Genomic DNA, 14083 nt, shown 5'->3' on the forward strand with positions numbered 1-14083 from the left:
TGGGATTGGATGAAGTATGAAGTGCAAAAGTTTTTTCGTCGATGGGGCTATAAAAAGGCTGCCATGGTTAGGAGTCAATATAAAGATTTAATGATGAGGGTGGAATGGCTAGAGAAAATGAGGATGTGTGGTGTGGATGTGGATGATTTGTTAAGAAGTGCGAGAGAGGATTTGAAGAGGACTTTGGAGAGGAAGGGAAGGGAAATAATTTTTAGGTCAAAGGTGGTCCATCTTGATAAAGATGAAAAGTGTTCAAGATATTTCTTTAAAAAAATAAATGGTAAGAAGGAGGGTATGGAGGAGATTTTTGATGTGGATGGTGTTTGTGTGAGTGGGGAGGATGTAATGAAGGAAGTGGTCACGTTTTATGCTGAGTTGTTTGGCAGGAAGTGGGTGGATGAGAGTTTGAAAGAAGAAGTGCTTAAGACTTTGGATTGTAAGGTGGATAAGGATGGATGTTCTGGTCTATGTGAGGCAGTGATTGAGGAGGAAGTTAAGAAAGCGGTGTTTGGTGCAAGGAAAAATGTGACGCCTGGGAAGGATGGTTTGCCTGTGGAGCTATATGTTATGATGTGGGAAGTGATGGGTATGGATTTAGTGGAAGTGTGTCAGTTTATGTGGGAGAATGGGATGCTTGCGGGTTCAATGAAGGAGGGAGTGGTGGTCTTAATCCATAAGAAAGGGGATAAAAGGTGTTTGAGTAATTGGAGGCCAATTACGCTTCTGAACGCCGATTACAAGGTATTCAGTAAAATTTTGGCGTGTCGGATGCGTGTGGTTGTAGCTGATGTGATTGGTAAAGATCAAGTGTTTGCAGTGCCTGGTAGATGTATGACGGATAATCTGTGTCTTTTAAGAGATGTGTTGTGGGATTGTAAAGTAAGAAAGCAGAAGTGTATGGTGATGGCTGTTGACTTTGAAAAGGCGTTTGATCGCGTGTCTCATGTGTTTCTATTTGAGGTTTTGCGTAGAATGGGTTTTCCAGAGAAATTTGTGCGTGCCGTGAGAGGATTGTATGGGGAGGTGATGAGTGAATTTCTGGTGAATGGGTTTTTGAGTGAGAAAGTGTGTATTAGGTCTGGTGTGAGGCAAGGTTGTCCCATGTCACCGGTATTATTTGTGTGTGTGATTGAGCCACTGCTGTGTATGATTCGGAAAGAGAAAGTGGTGCGTGGTTTGTTAGTGCCAGGGAGTGGTGGAATGACTGTGAAAGTCATAGGATATATGGATGATGTAGTAGTGGTGAGTGAGAGTGTGGCCTCTATGGAGAGAGTAAAATTGTTGTTGAATTTTTTTTGTGGCGCGTCAGCGTTTCGTGTGAATTGGAACAAATGCATGTTTAAATGTTTTGGTGACAATAGGATTAAGATGGATGGTGTGGCTGGTGTGGATGGTGCAATTAAAGTGTTGGGAGTTTTTTTTAATGATGATTTGAAAGGTTATGAGAGTTGGGATGAATGTGGTGAGCGGATTGTGCGAAAGATGAATTTTTGGAAGTTACGTTCTTTGTCTTTGGTAGGGAAGGTTCTTATTATTAAGGCTGTTATTCTCCCTATTTTGCTTTATGTTTCTTGTATTTTTCCAGTGCCCTATAGGAAAATTAAAAAAGTGGAGAAACTAATTTTTGTGTTTTTTTGGGGCAGTAGGATGGAAAGACTTAAGAGAGAGATTTTGTTTAAGCAATATTTGTATGGGGGACTAAAGTTTCCGAATATTGAAGTGTTTCTAACATTGCATTTTATTAAGACTACGGTCATTTTGATTGGGAAGAATAATAAAGGGGCATTTATGTGTAAGTATATGGCTGGATGGATGCTGTATGGTCTGAATTGGGTGAAGCGTGATAAGAATGTGCCTGTTGCTTTTAAGTGTCCTGAGTGGTATGGTTTGATTGAGAAGTTTGTGAGGAAGAATGATTTGTTAGCAGTTGCAATGAAAGACTTTATGTTGGTTAAGAAGGTGATGGGGAAGATGTGTGTGAATGAGTGTGAGAGTAATGTGGTGGGATTGCGTTCTATGGAAGTTGCGCGGGTATGGAAGAAGTTAAGCATTCAAGGTGTGTCGAATAGACAGCGAGATATAGTATGGATGGGCCTTCATAATATTTTGCCAGTGAGGGATTTTCAGAAGAAAAGAGATCTCATAAGATCTGCAGTATGTCCAAGGGATGGTTGTGGAGCGAATGAGACGGTGAGGCACCTTATGTGGGATTGTAATTTTGCGTATGATGTGTGGAAAGGTGTGGGTGGACTGTGTAAAGGGGTTGCTGGTGTGAAGTTTATTGATTGGAGAGTGGCTATGTTTGGTTTTGGTGCTAGTCGTCGTGGCCTAGAAAGGATGATGTGGTTTATTATGGTGTGTGTGCAGGAGAGCTTGTGGGATGTGAGAAATTTGTGTGTGTTTAAAAGAGTAAATTTAACAGTAAATGATTGTATTAGGTTGATCTTAGCAAGACTATATGTAATCTATTTGTGGGATACAAGAGAAGGTGGTGGTGGTGGAACAGATTCTGAAGGTGTGTGGAAATACCTTAAGTGGCAGGATATGGTTAAATACCGTTGATATTTTTTCTGGAAATGTCTCTGGCATAGGATTACTTGTTTGTATTTTTGTTGAATAATACTTTAATAAAGAAACCACAATGATGCTTATGAAGTGGCAGTATAACTTATGACGAAGTCTGGTTAACTGTTTGCTTATATCTAAACCTGAGTGGTTTTAAAAAAAAAAAAAAAAAAAAAAAAAATCTGTTATTATCAGTTTAATATCTGATACGTCCCCTATCTGGGGACCATATATTAAATGGATTTTTAGAACAGGGAGATGGAAAAAGAGCTTGCTCTGTCCACTCCACGCATTGACCTGGTATTGCAGTATCTCCAGGACCGGTGCACCCCTTCTTTAATGCAGTTTCTAAAATCAGAAAGAATTGAATTCAATGTTTTTTGTTCATTTTGCTTGTTTGTCGGATTTTGGGATGGACTCTTTGGCTTTGCTTTTCTTCTCCTCATTGGATTTTTCATGTTCAAAGTTGCAGAAGCCAGATTACAAGCTCATTTTGGTTCAACTTCAGCAACTATGCATTGCATTGCCATGTAATGTGATGCAATGCTATCTTTCTAGCTCTCCCTTTTTACTTCCTTTTGGATAAACAGACATATTAGGCAAGCATTTTGGAGCTTTCACCTAAATAACTACAGGTGGTGAGATAAGCTGCACAATATAATTGACCTTTCAGTATATTGTTGCACACACACCATCTATTTAGCAAATGCCCTTGTTATCAACAGCAGCCTTTTAAACTCACCTGAGCTAACAGGTATGTGCGCTGGTTACTCTGCTGCGCTTAAAATTTCTTTTTTGGTTTGCTACAATGCCTTTTCTGAAACGTTGTCTCCCTCTGCTGGAACACTGACTTCTTTCATTTAATGCCTGCAGACTATAAAAGAGAACCCAACCCAAAAAGTTTGGTTGATTAGTCTGTGGCATTCTGTTAAACTGTTGCTTATGGCGGTCTCTGTGAGCTTCTCAGCGACATTCAGCCAGCCAGGTATCCTGCCTGCAGTAGATGGAATGTGGCAATGGAACGCTGGCTGCGCATGTCATAATAGGCTCTGAGCCTTTATATACCTGTGCACAGCAGCAGCCACCTTCAGTCTGCTGCTGGACAGCCAGCAGCAGCAGCAGCAGGAGAGGTATGTAATCAGGAGCCCTCCTGCTAAGGGTAGATAGCTGCTCGTTCCACCCCACCCCCCGCCTTAATTGGTTCTCCTCCCTTCCAACGGTGTTGAGGCGGGTGGGAACAGCAGGGGGTGAAGGTGCTGTGTTTAAAGAGGTGGAGTTATGCAGATCTAAAACGGGTGGATTGCAGCAGCAGCAAGCCGAAAAGTGCAGGCATGTAAGGGATCTAGAGGTTGACAACATGTCTTCTTAACGGGAGTCCAGGAGCTCATCTCCACAAATGGACTTTTCAGGATCCTTGGGTGGCTCCGTAGTTTGAAACCAATTCTGGTTATCGCTTCTCGGCCTTTTGGCAAAGATCAAGTGTAGTATCTTTCGAAAAGGCGGTTTTGGATGTTGGCCGCCCTAGTAGATTGATACATTATGCACACTGGGGTTTAGGCGCTTGTTAGTACGCCAGGTGGCTAATATAGTCATCTGGTGGAAAGCATGGCCCCCCAGGATCGACGCCATTGGGCCGGGGAAGATCGAAAGCCCGAAGTGTGAAGTGCCCCAGGAGTGGTGACCCTGGGGTGCATTAACTCACTGGGATTGGGAACCCCACTTGAGTTTATGGCACATTTGCACAAGCACTTCAAATTTTCTTTCTTCGCACACACCCTTATTCCGGGCCTTCTGGCCTTAGGATGGGGAATTTTTCAATTCCCGGTCGAAGGTCCGGGCAGTATTATACTGTGAAACCTTCACTATTTATTTAATTTCTTTGTCACTGTGTGTCCACTTATTCACGTGTGTCACGTCCTACTAGGATTTTGTCGGGATGCGGTTCCCTTACGGGTTCCTCTCTTGGCAGGTCTAGGGGGGGAGTGTGTGGCCATCAGGTTCCGCTCCCCCCTGAACCCCCCTGGCTCTCCTCTTTCGGGAGGAGAGCGTTGTTGGCTCCCCTCTTCCGGGAGGGGAGCACAGTCTTTGGCTCGCAGTGCCTTGCTCGGGTGAGAACTCGGGCAGGTGCTGGGGGTAAGATTGGGTCGCCTCTGGCTTCGGCTGGAGGTGGCTTTTTGTCCCTGTTCCTCGCTGTGGCCTTTTGGCTCGGAGGGACGGGGAATGGTTTGGGGGACCCTTCTCCTTTTGGAGAGGGTTTCAAGAAGACCAGCATCCTAGTGCACTTTTTTTGTGGCACTTGTCACTTTTTTAAGCGCACTCGGGTTTTGTACACGAATTCGGGCTTTCGAAATAAAAAAAAAAATCTGTTCTTATCAGTTTAATATCTGATACGTCCCCTATCTGGGGACCATATATTAAATGGATTTTTAGAACAGGGAGATGGAAAAAGAGCTTGCTCTGTCCACTCCACGCATTGACCTGGTATTGCAGTATCTCCAGGACCGGTGCACCCCTTCTTTAATGCAGTTTCTAAAATCAGAAAGAATTGAATTCAATGTTTTTTGTTCATTTTGCTTGTTTGTCGGATTTTGGGATGGACTCTGGCTTTGCTTTTCTTCTCCTCATTGGATTTTTCATGTTCAAAGTTGCAGAAGCCAGATTACAAGCTCATTTTGGTTCAACTTCAGCAACTGTGCATTGCATTGCCATGTAATGTGATGCAATGCTATCTTTCTAGCTCTCCCTTTTTACTTCCTTTTGGATAAACAGACATATTAGGCAAGCATTTTGGAGCTTTCACCTAAATAACTACAGGTGGTGAGATAAGCTGCACAATATAATTGACCTTTCAGTATATTGTTGCACACACACCATCTATTTAGCAAATGCCCTTGTTATCAACAGCAGCCTTTTAAACTCACCTGAGCTAACAGGTATGTGCGCTGGTTACTCTGCTGCGCTTAAAATTTCTTTTTTGGTTTGCTACAATGCCTTTTCTGAAACGTTGTCTCCCTCTGCTGGAACACTGACTTCTTTCATTTAATGCCTGCAGACTATAAAAGAGAACCCAACCCAAAAAGTTTGGTTGATTAGTCTGTGGCATTCTGTTAAACTGTTGCTTATGGCGGTCTCTGTGAGCTTCTCAGCGACATTCAGCCAGCCAGGTATCCTGCCTGCAGTAGATGGAATGTGGCAATGGAACGCTGGCTGCGCGTGTCATAATAGGCTCTGAGCCTTTATATACCTGTGCACAGCAGCAGCCACCTTCAGTCTGCTGCTGGACAGCCAGCAGCAGCAGCAGCAGGAGAGGTATGTAATCAGGAGCCCTCCTGCTAAGGGTAGACAGCTGCTCGTTCCACCCCACCCCCCGCCTTAATTGGTTCTCCTCCCTTCCAACGGTGTTGAGGCGGGTGGGAACAGCAGGGGGTGAAGGTGCTGTGTTTAAAGAGGTGGAGTTATGCAGATCTAAAACGCGTGGATTGCAGCAGCAGCAAGCCGAAAAGTGCAGGCATGTAAGGGATCTAGAGGTTGACAACATGTCTTCTTAACGGGAGTCCAGGAGCTCATCTCCACAAATGGACTTTTCAGGATCCTTGGGTGGCTCCGTAGTTTGAAACCAATTCTGGTTATCGCTTCTCGGCCTTTTGGCACGATCTATCAGGTTTACCTGTGTGGTCTTGCCTGTGAGGTGCTCTTGGTACCCTTTCTCTCGGCCTGGGGGGATCGTTCCTCTTCGGAGGGACTTAACCCCCCTGCTGCTATTGGGAGGAAGGATTAGTCCGGGAGCAACGGGAAGGGATCCCATGAAGGCTTGCGCCTTTCAGAGAGAAGAGTCGGTACGTTCCTGAGTGAAGGATGCCGGCAACGCTCACATATTCATCGGGTGATGCCCGGATGCGGAACACCGTGAGGATTGAAGTTGGAGCAGGATCGAGGACGGAGAAGAACTTGGACTACATCTGCCATAGGATTCTGCTTGGAGTTCTGGAGTTTCGGCGGGAAGACATATTCTGCTTCCAGGACAATGAGTACAAGGGGACTTACACCATCACCTTCAAGAGCCAGGGATGCTGTCACCAACTCGTACAAAAGGTAAATGAGAAAAACTACTTAGATGAATTGGATGGACTAACCTTTTGTCTCTTGTATGCCTATGACGAGATCCCTATCGTGGTGCATTTCCCGAACCCCTTTGTGGAAGCTGCAGACATCTCGACCTACCTTATCCGTTATTGTGATGATCTGAGATACCTGGGCACTGTGAAGAACGCGGTAGGCTTCTGGTGCGGCAAGAGGAGGTACATGGCCCGTCTAAAGAGGGACCCAAGCGGAGTGGGAGGAATGCTACACCCTCCCTCAACATTTGTGATCGGTAAGAGCAGAGGCTACTTATTTTACCCTGGAATGCCGGTATGTTGCAGGAACTGTGGACAAATGGGTCATACCCAAACGTCCTGCACGGGCAGGAAAGTAGACCGCTGCAATAATTGCAGCTGTTACGGACATTTAATGAAGGACTGTCTTGCTGGGAGGAAATGCAATCTTTGTGGTGAGGCGGGGCACATGTTCCGAGGATGCCCCAACAGGACCAGGACCTACGCAGAAGCTGCATCTTCTGCAGCTGAGCCGAAGCGCCCGCCGGTCTTCACTGGCGGGCCGGCGTCGGAGGGCGGTTCGAAGGGCGAGAAGGCTGGGATGGAGCAGGGAGCCGGAGGCCCCTCTGGGGCGGCCCCTGCATCGAAGTCCCTTAACGATGGGCGGACCTCGCATGGACCGGAGCGGAGGGGTCCTCCTTCTGGGAGGGTATCCTCCGTGTCGATGGTTCCCGATACCGATCCTGTTGGGCTGGAGGGTGGTGCCCCTGTGCGGTTGGCTACAGGGGACCACGCAGCGATGGCCTCAGGATCTTCCAGGGCGATTAGCCAGCCAGATGAGGGGGCTTTGCTTCTAGGTGGCGAACATCAGGGAATCTGTGTTGGTGATCTTATCCTGATGGACCAGTCTCTCCCCCTGGAGGAGGTGAAGGAAGAGGAGGACTGCACCAGTGACCTGATGGAGTCTGCCCCGAAAAAGAGACGGAATGTCGAAGCCCCAGCGTCTCCTGGAATGTGGCTGGGAACCGTGACCTACGAGGGGGCAACCGCCAGCTCACAGAATATCGAGTCGTTTGGGTCCTCTAGCCCGGATGTCCTGGAGCAATTTGACATACAGGGCTTTGAGTCAGGTGTCCTCATGGAAGATCCACCACCCTGACCTATGAATGCCCACATTAAGACTTGTCTCACTGAATGTGAGGTCATTAAAGAGCCCAGTTCGTAGGGCTGCTCGATTTAAGTACTTAGAAACCACTGACTTTGACATATGTTTATTACAGGAACGCGGGATACAACATGCACTAAATTATAATGACATAAAGACAGATTGGAGACTGGGGCCCTCCATCTGGTCTGGCTCCAATGACAACAAGTCAGCGGGGGTGGGCTTCCTCTGTCGTGGGAGAAATATTACTATAAATACTGTCACAGAAATAGTACCAGGCAGAGTGGTTTTAGTGCATTTTAAATTTAATGGTTTTACCCTACGTGTAATGAATGTTTATGCTTCCCCTGATAAGCAAGAGAGAATTAATTTATTTGGGATATTGCCATTGTACTGTACTGGGTCATCTCCCCTGATCGTAGGGGGTGATTTTAATTGTCTTTGTGCTAGTGAACAACGAGCGGGGGGTGACCCTTTACGCAAATTGGATAAGTCATGTCATCTATTGAAAGATTTTATAACTGATTTTAAATTATGCGATGCGTGGAGGTCACTTCTGCCGACGGACCCTGGTTGTACGTGGTCCGGAAGAGGGGTGTCTTCCAGGATCGATTTTATTTTCCTATCAGATGATTTTAACCCTGTAAAATGTGTTTTAACATCAAATATATTTTCTGACCATAAGGGCTTGGAGGTGCACCTAGAATACCGGGATGAACAGAGGGTCAACAGGGGCCTCTGGCGTCTAAGTACTTACCTGCTGGAGGACCCTCTGATTCGACAAGACTTTGGTAGAGCCTATCAAGCCTGGCGGCGACAAAAACCTTCTGATGCCCCTATGGTAACCTGGTGGGAAAATTTGAAAAAAAAAGTCAGAATGTTTTTTATAAAAGCAGGGAGACGTAAAGCTAGAGAGAAAAAAAGATGTTTTAGTGATCTTAACACCAAACTGCAAACACTTTTTAAATTCAAAGAGCTAGGGGTGGAGGTGGGAGATGATATTGCTAGCCTAAAAACTGAAATCCAGAACTGCATAGACACAAAGGGGAAAGAGATTATTTTTAACTCTAGAGTGCAGCACTTGGAGGAGGGGGAGAAGTGCTCTCGCTTCTTCTTCAAAAAAGTCATGGATAAAAGAGAAGTGATCACAAATCTAGAGGGTGAAACATCTATGCAGGGAATGTTGAATGCTACTTTTAACTTTTATAAGCATCTTTTTAGTAAAAAGTGTATAGATGAGTCCTTTTTATCTGATGCTCTTAATGATCTCGATTTTAAGTTAAATTTTACAGACCAGGAGTTTTTAGAACGCGATATTGTTTTAGAGGAATTATTTTATGTTTTTAAAAGTTTCTCTAAGGGTAAAGCACCTGGGTGTGACGGACTACCTGTAGAATTTTACCTTACTTTTTGGGACATTTTAAAAGAGGACCTTTTTATGCTTTTTAAAGAAGTTTTTATTTCTGAACAGTTGCCATTTTCGTGGAGGAGAGGAGTGGTGTCTTTGATATATAAAAAAGGTGACTGCAGTACTCTAGCGAATTGGAGACCCATAACTCTCCTAAATGTTGATTACAAGGTACTTGCTAAGGTGGTTGCTGACCGGCTCAGGAGTGTCATTGCCAAACTGATCCGACCTGAGCAGGTATGTAGTGTACCAGGCAGAAGTATTTCAGAGGTTTTAAACGTATTAAGGGATGTAATTTGGTATTCCAGAGACCGGGGTCAAAATGTAGCTCTTTTAGCCCTAGATTTTGAAAAAGCTTTCGATAGAGTCTCTCATAGATTTCTTTTTAGAGTTTTAAAAAGAATGGGTATCCCTAATATGCTTTTAAATTGTATTAAGATTTTATATAAAAATTGTTTTAGTCAAATTTCTCTTAATGGCTTTTTAACAGATGGAGTTCCCCTTGAGTCCGGAGTGAAGCAGGGATGCCCCTTGTCGCCCATCCTGTTCATCTGCGCCATGGAGCCCCTGCTGAGCGCAATAAGAAAAGACAAAGTGATTAGAGGGGTTCCTGTTCCTGGCGGAGGTGGCAGTGATGTGAGAGTCTTTGGCTACATGGATGACGTGACGGTTGTGTGCGTGGACCCTGCTTCCCTCCGGAGGGCGGTGTTGCGCATTGATTTTTTTTCCCAGGCATCCGGTTTTAAACTTAATTTAAATAAATCTGAATGTCTGACTTTGGGATCCTGGGACACCGCCCAACTCCCGCAGCTCACTATAAAACGAGACAATGTAAAAATTCTTGGAGTTGTTTTTAACGAGGAGAATGTGGGAACTCAAAGCTGGGAGAATGTCATAGAAAAAATGTCAAAGAAAATATCATTTTGGGGTTTGAGGTCCCTAACAATGGAGGGGAAAATTTTAATTATAAAATCAGTGTTGTTACCCCTTATACTGTATATAGCTATGGTGTACCCCCTCTCTGATGTTTTAATTAAAAAAATGACTAGGATGATCTTTATGTTTTTATGGAACTCCAAAATGGAAAAATTAAGGAGAGAAATAATGAGGAAGAATAAAATGAACGGCGGAAGGGATGTCCCCGACTTACATATTTATTTGTATTTAAATTATTTCTGCTTTTGATTCAAACATTTTAATGGTAATAGTGCGCTAAGTTATTTTTTAAAATATACTTGTGGGATGATTTTTAAAAGATGGTTTAAGTTGTCGTTGAATTCCCCTGTTTTACTATGCCCCCCCAAACACCAAGCAATCTTAGAAAAGACTGTTCGATTTTATAGCCTTGGTGATTTTAATATGGACATTTTTAAAGACCGCAAGAAGCTTTTATCTTTTCTGAGGAGGAATGAAGATGTGACCCCCATAGTAAATTTCTCAGAAGAGAGATCGAAGCAAGTTTGGAAGAATGTCTTCGGGAAATTCTTAGCAAATGGACATAAGGATATCGCATGGATGGTGGTCCACCAGTGCCTCCCCACCAGAGAGTTTCAACACAGGAGAGGCCTGGTGGCCAGAGCAAAATGCCCCAGAGACTCATGTGTTTATGACGAAACCACCTTGCACCTTATGTGGAATTGCCCATTTGCACAGGAACTTTGGCACAAAGTTGGGATTCTTTTAAAATGGACTTGCGGTTTAAGAGATTTTAACCATGAATATGTTTTATATGGCCTTTTTAAATGTCCGACCCCTCAACAGTATTGTATATGTTGGTGTATGATTAACTGTTTTAAAGACGCCCTTTGGAAGGCACGCAATATTTTACTTTTTAAACGTGATGCTATTTCTGTGAGGGATTGTCTTAAAATTGCTTTTAGTCAGATGTATATTTATTACTTGAGGGATGTCAAATGTATTGGGAGGAGGGATGCTAATCGTATATGGGGTTTTTATGGGTGGAATTCTGTGTTTTATTAATGTATTGTTTGTGTTGCTGTTTTTGATTGTAAACCATCTTTTACGCACATAATAAAATATGTTGAAACCTGATCTGTTCTTATCAGTTTAATATCTGATACGTCCCCTATCTGGGGACCATATATTAAATGGATTTTTAGAACAGGGAGATGGAAAAAGAGCTTGCTCTGTCCACTCCACGCATTGACCTGGTATTGCAGTATCTCCAGGACCGGTGCACCCCTTCTTTAATGCAGTTTCTAAAATCAGAAAGAATTGAATTCAATGCTTTTTGTTCATTTTGCTTGTTTGTCGGATTTTGGGATGGACTCTTTGGCTTTGCTTTTCTTCTCCTCATTGGATTTTTCATGTTAAAAGTTGCAGAAGCCAGATGACAAGCTCATTTTGGTTCAACTTCAGCAACTGTGCATTGCATTGCCATGTAATGTAATGTAATGCAATGCTATCTATCTAGCTCTCCCTCTATACTTCCTTTTGGATAAACAGACATATTAGGCAAGCATTTTGGAGCTTTCACCTAAATAACTACAGGTGGTGAGATAAGCTGCACAATATAATTGACCTTTCAGTATATTGTTGCACACACACCATCTATTTAGCAAATGCCCTTGTTATCAACAGCAGCCTTTTAAACTCACCTGAGCTAACAGGTATGTGAGCTGGTTACTCTGCTGCGCTTAAAATTTCTTTTTTGGTTTGCTACAATGCCTTTTCTGAAACGTTGTCTCCCTCTGCTGGAACACTGACTTCTTTCATTTAATGCCTGCAGACTATAAAAGAGAAACCAACCCAAAAAGTTTGGTTGATTAGTCTGTGGCATTCTTTTAAACTGTTGCTTATGGCGGTCTCTGTGAGCTTCTCAGTGACATTCAGCCATCCAGGTATCCCGCCTGCAGTAGACGGAATGTGGCAATGGAACGCTGGCTGCGCGTGTCATAATAGGCTCTGAGCCTTTATATACCTGCGCACAGCAGCCGCCACCTTCAGTCTGCTGCTGGACAGCCAGCAGCAGCAGCAGCAGGAGAGGTAATTAATCAGCAACCCTCCTGCTAAGGGTAGACAGCTGCTCGTTCCACCCCCCCCCCGCCTTAATTGGTTCTCCTCCCTTCCAACGGTGTTGAGGCGGGTGGGAACAGCCGGGGGTTGAGGGTACTGTGCTAAAAGAGGTGGAGTTATGCAGATCTAAAACGCGTGGATTGCAGCAGCAGCAAGCCGAAAAGTGCAGGCATGTGAGGGATCTAGAGGTTGACAGCATGTCTTCTTAACGGGAGTCCAGGTGGCCATCTCCACAAATGGACTTTTCAGAATCCTTGGGTGGCACCGTAGTCGGAAACCAATTCTGGTTATCGCTTCTCGGCCTTTTGGCTAAGATCAAGTGTAGTATCTGTTCTTATCAGTTTAATATCTGATACGTCCCCTATCTGGGGACCATATATTAAATGGATTTTTAGAACAGGGAGATGGAAAAAGAGCTTGCTCTGTCCACTCCACGCATTGACCTGGTATTGCAGTATCTCCAGGACCGGTGCACCCCTTCTTTAATGCAGTTTCTAAAATCAGAAAGAATTGAATTCAATGCTTTTTGTTCATTTTGCTTGTTTGTCGGATTTTGGGATGGACTCTTTGGCTTTGCTTTTCTTCTCCTCATTGGATTTTTCATGTTAAAAGTTGCAGAAGCCAGATGACAAGCTCATTTTGGTTCAACTTCAGCAACTGTGCATTGCATTGCCATGTAATGTAATGTAATGCAATGCTATCTATCTAGCTCTCCCTCTATACTTCCTTTTGGATAAACAGACATATTAGGCAAGCATTTTGGAGCTTTCACCTAAATAACTACAGGTGGTGAGATAAGCTGCACAATATAATTGACCTTTCAGTATATTGTTGCACACACACCATCTATTTAGCAAATGCCCTTGTTATCAACAGCAGCCTTTTAAACTCACCTGAGCTAACAGGTATGTGAGCTGGTTACTCTGCTGCGCTTAAAATTTCTTTTTTGGTTTGCTACAATGCCTTTTCTGAAACGTTGTCTCCCTCTGCTGGAACACTGACTTCTTTCATTTAATGCCTGCAGACTATAAAAGAGAAACCAACCCAAAAAGTTTGGTTGATTAGTCTGTGGCATTCTTTTAAACTGTTGCTTATGGCGGTCTCTGTGAGCTTCTCAGTGACATTCAGCCATCCAGGTATCCCGCCTGCAGTAGACGGAATGTGGCAATGGAACGCTGGCTGCGCGTGTCATAATAGGCTCTGAGCCTTTATATACCTGCGCACAGCAGCAGCCACCTTCAGTCTGCTGCTGGACAGCCAGCAGCAGCAGCAGCAGGAGAGGTAATTAATCAGCAACCCTCCTGCTAAGGGTAGACAGCTGCTCGTTCCACCCCCCCCCCGCCTTAATTGGTTCTCCTCCCTTCCAACGGTGTTGAGGCGGGTGGGAACAGCCGGGGGTTGAGGGTACTGTGCTAAAAGAGGTGGAGTTATGCAGATCTAAAACGCGTGGATTGCAGCAGCAGCAAGCCAAAAAGTGCAGGCATGTGAGGGATCTAGAGGTTGACAGCATGTCTTCTTAACGGGAGTCCAGGTGGCCATCTCCACAAATGGACTTTTCAGAATCCTTGGGTGGCACCGTAGTCGGAAACCAATTCTGGTTATCGCTTCTCGGCCTTTTGGCTAAGATCAAGTGTAGTATCTGTTCTTATCAGTTTATTATCTGATACGTCCCCTATCTGGGGACCATATATTAAATGGATTTTTAGAACAGGGAGATGGAAAAAGAGCTTGCTCTGTCCACTCCACGCATTGACCTGGTATTGCAGTATCTCCAGGACCGGTGCACCCCTTCTTTAATGCAGTTTCTAAAATCAG

General features: G+C 44.3%; 3 non-coding genes and 2 pseudogenes across 3 annotated transcripts; all 5 read left to right on the plus strand.

The window, feature by feature from the left end:
* The first annotated feature begins 2684 nt into the window (after window positions 1-2684).
* LOC141200951 (U2 spliceosomal RNA) lies at window positions 2685-2899 on the plus strand (annotated as a pseudogene).
* Window positions 2900-4900: 2001 nt separating this feature from the next.
* On the plus strand, window positions 4901-5080 carry LOC141200892 (U2 spliceosomal RNA; annotated as a pseudogene).
* A 6167-nt stretch (window positions 5081-11247) lies between these two features.
* LOC141200896 (U2 spliceosomal RNA) lies at window positions 11248-11437 on the plus strand. Its single transcript, XR_012272588.1, has one exon. It is a non-coding gene; the product is annotated as a U2 spliceosomal RNA (small nuclear RNA).
* Window positions 11438-12557: 1120 nt separating this feature from the next.
* Window positions 12558-12748, plus strand: LOC141201110 (U2 spliceosomal RNA). Its single transcript, XR_012272682.1, has one exon. It is a non-coding gene; the product is annotated as a U2 spliceosomal RNA (small nuclear RNA).
* A 1120-nt stretch (window positions 12749-13868) lies between these two features.
* On the plus strand, window positions 13869-14059 carry LOC141200652 (U2 spliceosomal RNA). Its single transcript, XR_012272366.1, has one exon. It is a non-coding gene; the product is annotated as a U2 spliceosomal RNA (small nuclear RNA).
* The last annotated feature ends 24 nt before the right edge of the window (window positions 14060-14083 follow it).

The sequence above is a fragment of the Phyllobates terribilis genome, unplaced genomic scaffold (genome assembly GCF_046119375.1).
Source record: "Phyllobates terribilis strain yellow unplaced genomic scaffold, ASM4611937v1 Scaffold_108__1_contigs__length_5656254, whole genome shotgun sequence".
NCBI classification, from domain to species: Eukaryota; Metazoa; Chordata; class Amphibia; order Anura; family Dendrobatidae; genus Phyllobates; species Phyllobates terribilis.